Source organism: Capra hircus, chromosome 19 (assembly GCF_001704415.2).
Source record: "Capra hircus breed San Clemente chromosome 19, ASM170441v1, whole genome shotgun sequence".
NCBI classification, from domain to species: Eukaryota; Metazoa; Chordata; class Mammalia; order Artiodactyla; family Bovidae; genus Capra; species Capra hircus.
The window spans coordinates 27089009-27101772 of NC_030826.1; positions in this window are offsets into that span (position 1 = coordinate 27089009).

Sequence of the window (12764 nt, forward strand, 5' to 3'; positions counted from 1 at the left end):
CTTTGAATGTTACTCCTTCATTTATTCAGCAAATGTTTATGGTGGGTCTGCAATGTGCCAGGCACTGTGCTGAACACTGAGTCATACAGAGGAGCAAAACTAACCCTGCTTCCTGTCCTTTCGGTGCTGTGGTCCCCTGGGGGAGGCAGGCATCCGTCAAAGACTAACAAGTGAGTAGATAATTGGAAACTCTGATAAGTACCATAAAGGGGCAGTCAGAGAACTGAGAAAGCTCAAGGGCCAGTGGCCTTGACCTACACTGGGGATCAAGGAGGGCTTCCTGAGGAAATGATGACTTCCTAGGCTGCGACCTCAGTAACAGCACCACAGACACACACCCAAATACCAGTCACCTTCTGGGAGCCAGGAGCCCACCTCCCTTTTCAGCAGCAGCTGCCTTGGAACTTGAGCTTTGTTGCTCTGAGGCTGGTTCCCGGAAATCAGGAGGGAAGGGAAGACATGGGATCTTTCTTGTCCTTTTAGTCAGGCCACTGCTGTCCCAGACAGGAGCAGCAGGGGGTGTGAGTGGGTCACAGAGAGATGGTGGCCTTCTGGGACAAGGGGTGGAGGCAGCAGGGAGAAAGAAAAAGCGGGGGTTGGGGGGGTGGCGAGCAGAGGGAGAAAGATGCCTCTATCTCTCCTCGTCTTGGCCCACTAGCTTCGTTCCCAGAAGAATTTGTCTTTACTCCATTAAACAAGAACTGGCTTGTGCTGGTCCCACCTGGAAAGAACAGACAGATTCAGGAGTATCTCTGCCTTCAAAGAATATATGGAGACCTAGCCCTCAGCCCCCAGACCCCTGGAGATTCCTGGTGCCCCGTCTCCTCTTTGGGGTACTCTCGTGCCTCAGTCCCCAGCTCCCTGGGAAACTTCATTCCCATCCCCCATCTCCAGATCCCATGGGGATCCCAGTGTCCCAGCTTCCTAGGTTACGAGGATCTGCCTACCAGTAACCCAGGCAACAGGGTGAGTCACTCATTGGACCTGCTGTTCCTCTTCTACAAGGATTAGCCAGGACCTGAGTGACCCCAGTGTAAGAAAGCTTCCAGAGAGTCTCTGGGTTGGAAGACACATCCTAGGTCCCTCCTTGAACCCTTACGGTCTCAAGTTTGCAAGATCTACACTGTCTCTGTCCAGTCGGAGTGTTTTACAGGAATGTACTCAGCATGCCAGGGAGTCCAGATTCAACTCTCTCCCTGGGCAATGTTCAGGGTCACCCTAACTGATATTTATAGAGCATCTGTTGAATACCAGGCACTGTTCTAGACCCTGAGAATGCCTTGATGAAAAGGGTAGACATGGGGACCTCCCTGATGGTCCAGTTAAAACTCTGTGCTCCCAAAGCAGAGGGCATGGGTTCAATCCCTAGTCAGAGAACTAGAGCCCACATACCACAGCTGGAGATCCTGTGCACTGTGAGGAAGATCCCGCATGCCTTGATGAAGACTGGAGATCCTGCATGCTGCAAATGAGACCCGAAAAAAAAGAAGAGAGAGAGGGGATGGTCAGACAACCCATAAACCGAAACGAATAAGCAAGGTCATTTCAGGTAGTGATTATCTCAATAAAGAGAGTAAAATCCTGTAGTCAATCAGAGGTGGTATGGGAGAGGCAGCATTAGCCGAGTGGTCAGGGAAGGTCTTTCTGAGGCAGTGTCACTTCAGCAGAGACCTGAATAATGAAACCAGTCCTGTGGGGTGCCTCAGGTATGAGCAAGCCAGTGGGAGTGAGAGGCTAAAGGGCCTGAACACGCCTGGGTCCCCACCAAAGGGGTTATTCTGAGTGGCAACTTCTTGGCCCCGGGTCCCTGAGGAATCTCCTGAGGGTTGGCTTTTCTGTCCTCCCTCCATCCCATCCTGTCCAGGACACTGTGCCCCCAACCTCTCTTTCTTCAGCCTGCCCTAGATTCCAAGATTCCTGATTACCATCCAGAGCTGTCTACACTCTTTCATTAAGACTGATTCTGCTTTGACACAGACTCTGCCAGGCTCCCACCAAGTGCACCTACAGTGCCAGTCCAGTGTCCCTGCCTCTCTCATACCCCTAAAAACCTTTCTGGAGCTTGGCAGCATATGGTGTAGCCTCCAGACCTATGCCATCCACTCACGCCACCATGTGTGTTACCTCTCTCTCGCCTTCTCTCTTTCCTTCTCTCTCTCTTTCTTTCAACTAACATTTATTGGCCCCTGACAGTATGCCAAGGGGCTTCCCTGGTGGCTCAGCAGTAAAGAATCTGCCTGCAATGCAAGAGACTTGGGTTCAATTCCTGGGTTTGGAAGATTACCTGGAGAAGGAAATACCCACTCCAGTATTCTTGCCTGGGAAATCCCATGGACAGAGGAGCCTGACGGGCTACAGTCCATGGTGTCACAAGAGAGTTGGACACGACTTAGCGACTACACACCAACACACACACACAACAGTATGCCAAATACTGAGTTAGGCAGTCTACAGGGACTCCAAAAATAAATAAGACTTGGTCCTGGCCCAGAGAGTAGTGGTCTGGGGAGAGAAACAGACATGTAAAATGCTTTCATAGGGATCTCCTAGGAAGTGTGAGGAACTCGAACAAATGACTAGTCCTCTTTACTTTTCAGTTTCCCCATCTGCAAAATGGGCAGGTTACTCTACTCAGGGTTGCTGGGAGGGTTTGATGGAATCGAATAGGTTGGATGTGTGGCATATAGAAAGTGCTCCACGTACCAGAGATGTTGCTTTTGTTGATGTCATTAGCCTTGTGTGTAATTCTTGAAATAGAAGTCTCAGCCTTCTGGGTACGGAATATAAGGAAGAGTGTGTGATGTGATTGAACTGGGGGCAGGCTGAGATGGAGTGAGGGCAGACTGGGGAGGCTCCTTGTGCCGTGGAGGGAGAGGCCTTGTATGTCCTCCTGGGGAGTTGGAGCTTGATATGGTTAGCAGAGGAACTTCTGTCTTTCCTTCCTGTTTGTTTGATTGTGATAAAATACACATAACAAAATTTACCATCTTAAATGTTTTTTTTTTTCGCCTCACCACATAGCTTGTAGAACGTTAGTTCCCTGATCAGAGATCAAACCTGTCTTAACCATTGAACCACCATGGAAGTCTCCCATCCTAACCATTTTTTTTTAAGATTTATTATTTATTTATTTTGGGTCATACTGAGTCTTCAGTATAATGCAAGGCTTTCTCTAGTTCTAGCAAGCAGGATCTACTCCTTGGTTCCAATGCACAGGCTTCTCATCGTGCTGGCTTCTCTTGTTTCAGAGTTCGGGCTCTATTTGTATGGGCTTCAGTAGTTTCCATGCAGGGGCTTAGTTGCCCCAGAGCATGTAGGATCTTCCTGGAGTAGGGATTGAACCCATGTCCCCTGTATTAGCAGGCTGACTCTTAGCCACTGGGCCACCAGGGAAGCCCCCATCTTAACCATGTCTAAGTGTCCTGTTTAGTGACAATAGACTTCACAGTGTTGTGGAACCATCCAGCTCCAGAACTCTTCTTGTAAAACCGAAACTCTGTACCCAGTAAATAATAACTCCTCTTGCTCCCCTCCCCCTTCTTTCCTTGTTCTTGTCTCTACAAAGACCCATCTTGTTGGGAACCCAAACAGCTGAGTCCCTGGGATTTCATTGGGAGGGGGAAGGGAATTACTGGGCACAGACCTCAGGACAGGCTCTGGGTATGGGTGAGGGGAGATGGGAGCTCTTAATCCCTTCCTCCTTTCTGGAGATGCTGGAGGGAGGCCTGAGTTCCGGGGAGAGGTTGGAGGTTGTAATGGCTCTTTGCCCCACACCCTTCCTCAGCTTGTTGCTCTGTGAGCACTAGTGCTGCTTGGAGTCGAGGGTTCTCCCCCCTCAAATCCCAACCCTCCTCATGCTGACCCTCACCTTGACAAGAAGGTGTGGAAGGGAGCAACATTATCTAAACGTATAGAAGACACTCGTTCTTTCTTTTTCAAGTGACCTTGGGGTTCAGGCAGGGCAGAGACTGAAGCAACAGTCTTGAAGCCACCCCTGGGCCTGTGTTTGCCAAGCTGTGTGTGTTGAGGGTAAGATCCAGGCTCATCTCTCTAGACTGAGGCTGGCCCATAACTCTGCTCCTTATCTGATGAATGGGGCTTCCCTGTTGATCAGAAGATAACGAATCTGCCTGCAATGCTGGAGACCCAGGTTTGATCCTTGGGTCAGGAAGATCCCCTCAAGAAGGGAGTGGCAACCTACTCCAGTATTCTTGCCTGGAGAATTCCATGGACAGAGGAGCCTGGCGAGCTACAGTCCATGGGGTCGCAAAGAGTTGGCCATGACTGAGCGAATAACACTTTCAGTACTGTCTGATGAAGGAAAAGGCAAGTTGCTTCACTAGGGTTTCACGTAGAAAGAGCTATTCCATGTTTAAGCCCAGTTCAGCAACCAAGGGGCTTCCCTGGTGGCTCAGTGGTAAAGCATCTTGTTGCAATGCAGCAAACCCGGGTTCAATTGCTGAGTCGGGAAAATACCTCGGAGGAGGAAATGGCAACCCACTCTGGTATTCTTGCCTGGAGAATCCCATGGACACAGGAGCCTGGTGGGCTACAGTCCATGGGGTCGAAAAGAGTCAAATATGACTAAGCATTCATGAAGGGCGGGGCAGCAACCAGGCTTTATCGCGGGTAGCTCTGTGGGTTGCTTGGATATGGGGGCTATATACGAAATGTAAGACAGGGACTTTCCTGGTGATCCAACAGCTAAGACTTCATGCTCCCAGTGCAGAGGGCCTGGGTTTGGTCCCAGGGAACCAAGTTTGCTCAGGGAACTGGATCCCACATGCTGCAACTAAGAGTTCACAGGCCCCAACTCAGGATCCCAGATGCGGCAACTAAAAAGATACCGCATGCTGCAACTCAGACCCGGTGCAGCCAAATATTGAAATAAAACAAAAACAAGGTCTAAAGCAAAGGCCTGTTTTGAAAGAACTTACAGCCTGGTTGCAAAGATAAAATAGATGAGTTTTCAGCACAGTTGCTGAAGACAAAAACCTAGGCAACTAGCCATGATTCCTCTCTCTGTCACCTCCATTGCTCATGGCAGATCCTGAACTTCTGTCTCCACCTGTAAAGCTGCTGCCTTGGGCCAGGCCATCCATATTTCCCACCTGGACCGCTACAAAGCCTTGCTTCCTGGTCTCCTTGCTTCCCCTGGTGAGCTCTCACACAGTGGCCATGGTGATTTTCATTACGTTTAACTGAGTCGATTCCCTGCTTAAAATCCTAGAATTGTTTCTGTGATGGTTGGATTAAAATCCAAACTGCTCCCTTTGGCTTACAAGGACCCTTACGATTTGGCCTCTGCCTACCTCTCAGATCTCTTGCTGTCCCAGTCTTGCCTTTTTCCCTCACAGGAGCGCAGCCTTTGCACTCACCCCTTCCTCCTCCCAGAATGCTCTTCCCCTACAGTTCCCCATGGCTCCTTTGCATTACTTCGGGTCATTAAAACTTACCTTTTCAGTAAGACTTTCCCTGAACACTCAGGCATTCTCTGGCACATCACACTTTTACTTTTACATGTCTTACTTTTTTTCCTGCATAATATTAATGTTATTAATTTTGAAATTTAACTTAATGTATTTCTTTATTCTTGGCTGTGCTGGGTCTTTGCTGCTGTGCGGGCTTCTCTCTAGTTGTGGTGAGCAGGAGTTACTCTTCGTCGCAATATGCAGGCTTCTCATTGTGGTAGCTTCTCTTGTGGAGTAGGGCTCTACGGCATGCGAGCTTCAGTAGTTGCAGCACATAGGCACAGTCATTGTGGCTCTCAGGCTCTGGAGCACAGGCTCGATAGTTGTGGCACATGGGCTGAGTTGCTCCTTGGCATGTGGGATCTTCCAAGACCAGGGATCAAACCCATGTCTCCTGCAGTGGCAGGCGGATTCTTTACCCCTGAACCACCAGGGAAACCCTGTTTAAATTTTTATTGAAAATACTTCTTTTATTCCTGCTCTAAATGGGTGAACATCTTTTAGGGATTGCCCCACTGCTGATTTTTTTTTTAATGAATTTTTACTGGAGTATAGTTGATTTACCATGTTGCGTTAGTTTCTGCTGTACAACAAAGTGAATCAGTTACACTCTTTTTGAGATTCTTTCCCCATATAGGTCATTACAGAATGCTGAGTAGAGCTCCCTGTGCTCTACAGTAGGTCCTTATTAGCTATCTATTCTATATATAGTAGTGTGTACATGTCAATCCCAGTCTCTCAGTTTTTCCCTCCTCCCTCCAACATTTAATTTGTTTGTTTTTACTGTTTATTAGAATGGGAGCCCCAGGAGCATAGGGACAAGAACAGCGCCTGGCTCTAAACAAATTCTCATTAGGTACGCATTGAATGAATGAATGGAAGTTGGGGCTGGACTATGAAGAGTGGGCAGTCTTCCAGGACTCGGAAAGAAAATGGACAAAGGTATAATAATGTCAGGAGTAAGCACAGCCTGTCCCAGGAATGGCCTGCTCAGCTTCAGCGGAGGGCTAGTTGGAGCCTAGAGGCAAAAGAAGTTGGGGACACAGACTGGGCCTAGATTGTGAAGCTCCCTGAAAGTTAGACTAGGAATCAGAACTGCATCCTGCAAGATCACAAGAAGCCATCTGAAGCCCTTTGAGCTGAGGGGTGGCCTAATTAAAACTGTCTTTTGAGAAAATTAATCCAGAGTCTGCTGCAGAAGGGACTGAAGTAAGACCAGCTGCCTAATTTGTAGGACCCAGTGCAAAATGAAAATGTGGAATCCCTTATTCAAAAAGGGGAAAGGACTTCCCTGGTGGTCCAGTGGCTAAGACACTGCACTCACTGTGCAGGGGGCCTGGGTTCCATCCCTTGTCAGGGAATCAGATCCCACATGCCGCAAATATAGGTCCTACATGCCGCCTCCAAGGACCTCCTGATAAGAATCCCAAGTGCCACAACTGAGACCTGGCACAGTCAAATAAGTAAATATTTTTGAAAAAAGGCTGGAAAAAACTGGTCTTCCATTTAGTAAACTGGAGAATTCCATAGACAGAGGAGCTTGGCAGGCTATAGTCCATGGGGTTGCAAAGAGTCAGACATGACTGAGCCACTAACACTTTCTCTTTTCACAAGGTACTAAAATATAAAATGCTTTCCTTTCTTCCATGATTCTTCTCATGACTTTTCATGGTGTTTTTAATTTATTTAATGTTATTTTAAATAAAGAAAATAGCATTTTTTAACCTTCAGCTTACTGATGACTGAAATGAAAACAGAATTGTGGGTTGCCCCAATTTTCCCTGTCTGTCATCATTGCCAGAAGAAGTGGTTGCCTAAAGCAGCGAATTAATGTGACTGGGAATGGATATGGTAGGATGCCTGCCATCATCCATGTCTCCTAGAAGACCACTATCTTCTTTCTGGATTCAAAGAAAGTTCTGTTTCAAATGGAACGGTAGCCTCTCAGCTGTCATCCCCTACACTTATTCAGGTGTAGACATGACATGCTTATCTTGTACTCACTTTGAGTCTCACTGAACTCCCATGTATGGTGGGTCCATCAGAGTTCTGTGCCGACTCTTTGTGATCCCATGGACTATATAGTCCATGGAATTCTCCAGGCCAGAATACTGGAGTGGGTAGCCTTCCCCTTCACCAGGGGATCTTCCCAAACCAGGGATTGAACCCAGGTCTCCCTCATTGCAGGCAAATTCTTTAGCAGCTGAGCCACAAGGGAAGCCCTCTGTGCTCATGGAGCATCCCAAATGGCATATTAGGCTTATCTCCTCTACTAACACATATGGGCTATTGTCCCATTGGACAAAGCACAAGTTCAAAGGTAAAATTATTAAGAAATCCAAGATGGTGGCCACAAAGCACAAGACCAAGCACAAGGCAATTCTGAGCCTGGGCCTTTGAAACAGGAGGGAAGAGGGCACGACACACACTTTAAAAGAAGGACATAGCCCAAGGACATGACATAACTAATTAGAACAAAATAAGTCCAAGATGGCTGACTTCCACTAGACCTTGAGCCTCAGAATGAAAGTGTTAGTCTCTCAGTCGTGTCCAACTCTTTGTGATCCCATGGACATAGTCCTCCAGGCTGTAATGTCCATGGAATTCACTAGGCAAGAATACTGGAGTGGGTAGCCATTTCCTTCCTCAGGGGATTGTCCCAACGCAGGGATCAAACCTGGGCCTCCTGCACTGCAGGAGGATTCTTTACTGTTGAACTACCAGCAAAGAGCCTCAGTATATGCTCACTGTAACACATCTGCAAGGTAAGTGACACACCCACCAGTGCCATGACCGAAAGGATATGGATTGAGGATAACAATCAAAGATTAAAAAGTGGGCAGTGGCCCAGTTCCTGGAAATCCCCACCCCTTCCCCTGAAATAGAATAATCCTCCCACTCATTGACTTCCCTGGTGGCTCAGATGGTAAAGCGTCTGTCTACAACGTGAGAGACCTGGGTTCTATCCCTGGGTTGGGAAGATTCCCTGGAGAAGGAAATGGTGACCCACTCCAGTACTCTTGCCTTGAAAACCGCATGGACGGAGGAGCTTGGTGCAGGCTACTATCCATGGGGTCGCAAAGAGTTGGGCACGACTGAACGACTTCACTTCCCACTAATTAGCCTATGAAATTGCCCAGCCCACAAAACATCAGTCAGTTCAGTTCAGTCACTCAGTCATGTCCAACACTTTGTGACCCCATGGACTGCAGCATGCCAGGCTTCCATGTCCATCACCAACTCCCGGAGTTTACTCAGACTCACTCACGTCCATCGAGTCAGTGATGCCATCCAACCATCTCATCCTCTGTCATCCCCTTCTCCTCCTGTCTTTTCCAGCCTCCAGGTCTTTTCAAATGATAAGTTCTTCATATCAGATGGCCAAAGTATTGGAGTTTCAGCTTCAGCATCAGTCCTCCCAATGAACACTCAAGACTGATTTCCTTTAGGATGGACTGGTTGGATCTCCTTGCAGTCCAAGGGACTCTCAAGAGTCTTATCCAACATCACAGTTCAAAAGCATCAATTCAAAAAAAAAAAAAGCATCAATTCTTCAGTGCTCAGCTTTCTTTATAGTCCAACATCCACACGTGACTATTGGAAAAACCATATCCTCGACTAGATGGACCTTTGTTGGCAAAGTAATGTCTCTGCTTTTTAATATGCTGTCTAGGTTGGTCATAACTTTTCTTTCAAGGAGCAAGTGTCTTTTAATTTCATGGCTATACTCACCATCTGCAGTGATTTTGGAGCCCCCCAAAATAAAGTCTCTCACTGTTTCCATTGTTTCCCCATCTATTTGCCATGAAATAGAGATCTCTTCAAGAAAATTAGAGATACCCAGGGAACATTTCATGCAAAGATGACCACAATAAAGGACAGAAATGATATGGACCTAACAGAAGCAGAAGATATTAAGAAGAGGTGGCAAGAATACACAGAACTGTACAAAAAAATCTTCATGATGCAGATAATCACGATGGTGTGAACACTCACCTAGAACCAAACATCCTGGAATGTGAAGTCAAGTGGGCCTTAGAAAGCATCACTATGAACAAAGCTAGTAGAGGTGATGGAATTCCAGTTGAACTATTTCAAATCCTGAAAGATGATGCTGTGAAAGTGCTGCACTCAATATGCCAGCAAATTTGGAAAACTCAGCAGTGGCCACAGGACTGGAAAAGGTCAGTTTTCATTCCAATCCCAAAGAAAGGCAATGCCAAAGAATGCTCAAACTACCGCACAATTGCACTCATCTCACACGCTAGTAAAGTAATGCTCGAAATTCTCCAAGCCAGGCTTCAGCAATACGTGAACCGTGAACTTCCAGATGTTCAAGCTGGTTTTAGAAAAGGCAGAGGAACCAGAGATCAAATTGTGAACATCGCTGGATCATCAAAAAAGCAAGAGAGTTCCAGAAAAACATCTATTTCTGCTTTATTGACTATGCCAAAGCCTTTGACTGTGTGGATCACAATAAACTGTGGAAAATTCTGAAAGAGATGGGAATACCAGACTACCTGACCTACCTCCTGAGACCTGTATGCAGGTCAGGAAGCTACAGTTAGAACTGGACATGGAACAACAGACTGGTTCCAAATTGGGAAAGGAATAAGTGAAGGCTGTATATTGTCATCCTGCTTATTTAACTTATATACAGAGTACATCATGAGAAACGCCAGGCTGGAAGAACCACAAGCTGGAATCAAGATTGCTGGGAGAAATAATCAATAACCTCAGACATGCAGATGACACCACCCTTATGGCAGAAAGTGAAGAACTAAAGAGCCCCCCCCCCTTTTTTTTTTTTTTTTAAAGAGCCTCTTGATGAATGTGAAAGAGGAGAGTGAAAAAGTTGGCTTAAAGCTTCAGAAAATGAAGATCATGGCATCTGGTCCCATCACTTCATGACAAATAGATGGGGAAACAGTGGAAACAGTGAGAGACTTTATTTTGGGGGGCTCCAAAATCACTGCAGATAATGAGTGCAGCCATGAAATTAAAAGACACTTGCTCCTTGGGAGGAAAGTTATGACCAACCTAGATAGCATATTAAAAAGCAGACAAAAAAATAAAAATAAAAAGCAGACATTACTTTGCCAACAGAGGTTCATCTAGTCAAGGCTATGGTTTTTACAGTAGTCATGTATGGATGTGAGAGTTGGACTATAAAGAAAGCTGAGCACTGAAGAATTGATGCTTTTGAACTGTGATGTTGGATAAGACTCTTGAGAGTCCCTTGGACTGCAAGGAGATCCAACCAGTCCATCCTAAAGGAGATCAGTCCTGAGTGTTCATTGGAAGGACTGATGCTGAAGCTGAAACTCCAATACTTTGGCCACCTGATATGAACAGCTGATTAATTTGAAAAGACCCTGATGCTGGGAAAGATTGAGGGCAGGAGGAGAAGGGGATGACAGAGGATGAGATGGTTGGATGGCATCACTGACTCGATGGACATGAGTCTGAGTAAACTCTGGGAGTTGATGATGGACATGGAAGCCTGGTGTGTTGCGGTCCATGGGGTCTCAAAGAGCCGGACACGACTGAGCGATTGAACTGAACTGAACTGAGCTGATGGGACCGGATGCTATGATCTTAGTTTTCTGAATGCTGAGTTTTAAACCAACTTTTTCACTCTTCTCTTTCACTTTCATCAAGAGGCTCTTTAGTTCTTCACTTTCTGCCATAAGGGTGGTGTCATCTGCATATCTGAAGTTACTGATATTTCTCCTGGCAATCTTGATTCCAGATTGTGCTTCATCCAGCCTGGCATTTCACATGATGTACTCTACATATAAGTTAAATGAGCAGGGTGACAATATATAGCCTTGACGTACTTCTCTCCCATTTTGGAACCAGTCTGTTGTTTCATGTCCAGTTCTAACTGTTGCTTCTTGACCTGCATACAGATTTCTCAGGAGGCAGGTCAGATGGTCTGATATTCCCATCTGTTTAAGAATTTTCTAGTTTGTTGTGATCCACACAGTCAAAGGCTTTTGCATAGTTAATAAAGCAGAAGCAGATGTTTTTTTCTGGAACTCTCTTGCTTTTTCAATGATCCAACAGATGTTGGCAATTTGATCTCTGGTTCCTCTGGCCTTCCTCATTGATCAATGCAAAGAAATGGAGGAAAACAATAGAATGGGAAAGACTAGATATCTCTTCAAGAAAATTAAAGATACCAAGGGAACATTTCATGCAAAGATGACCACAATAAAGGACAGAAATGGTATGTACTTAACAGAAGCAGAAGATATTAAGAAAAGGCGGCAAGAATACACAGAACAACTATACAAGAAGGATCTTCATGACTCAGATAACCAGGATGGTTTGATCACTCACGTAGAGCCAGACATCCTGGAATGTGAAGTCAAGTGGGCCTTGAAGCATCACCATGAACAAAGCTAGTGGAGGTGATGGAATTCTAACTGAGCTATTTCAAATCCTAAAAGATGATGCTGTGAAAGTGCTGCACTCAATATGCCAGCAAATTTGGAAACTCAGCAGTGGCCACAGGACTGGAAAAGGTCAGTTTTCATTCCAATCCCAAAGAAAGGCAATGCCATAAAACGTAGCCACCCCATATTTTGGGGCCTCTCACCTCTGAAATGGCCCACACTCTGTGGAGTGTATTTTTCTTTAAATAAATCCATTTCTTATCTATCACTTTATTTCTCACCAAATTCTTTCTGCACTGAAACACAAAGATCTTGATCCTCACTAAGTCCAGACACAAGGTGAGTCATTCTAATTAAGACAGTGCGAGTTACATGGCTTCACCTTGTTTGACTGAGCAGATCCTGAGTCCATGAAACCTGCCCTGACCTGCATGGGGAAAGTTTGAAGGGGAGGATGCTAGAACAGGAATTGTTGGGGAATAGAGCCAAGAGTGTAAGGTAAGAGTTGAAAGAAGAAAAATGTCTCCAAGAAAAAGTGACAAGATTTGAAGAGACATGAAAAGACAATGAATCTTAACAGGAGGTCTTTGGAGGCCCTTGTACTTCCCTATCAGATTGTAGAAGCCCCGTTGAGAACCTCAACTTTACCTCTCTAGGGCTGGGTTGCACAAGGTCTTTAGCAGGTACTCAGTAAATGTTTGTTGACAAATGGGCAAATGAGGAGGGGAGTGCAGAAAGCGGGGGCAGGGGGTGGGTGGTGGGAGGAGACAAAACACCCAAGCATATGGGGCTCCAGGGCTGGGTTCTCAAGGCAGGGCTGGGGGCTGGGAAAGTGGTGTTGGAGGGGCTTCAGAGGGGTGTGGGAAGGCAGGGAAGCCCCCAGCCTTGGTGA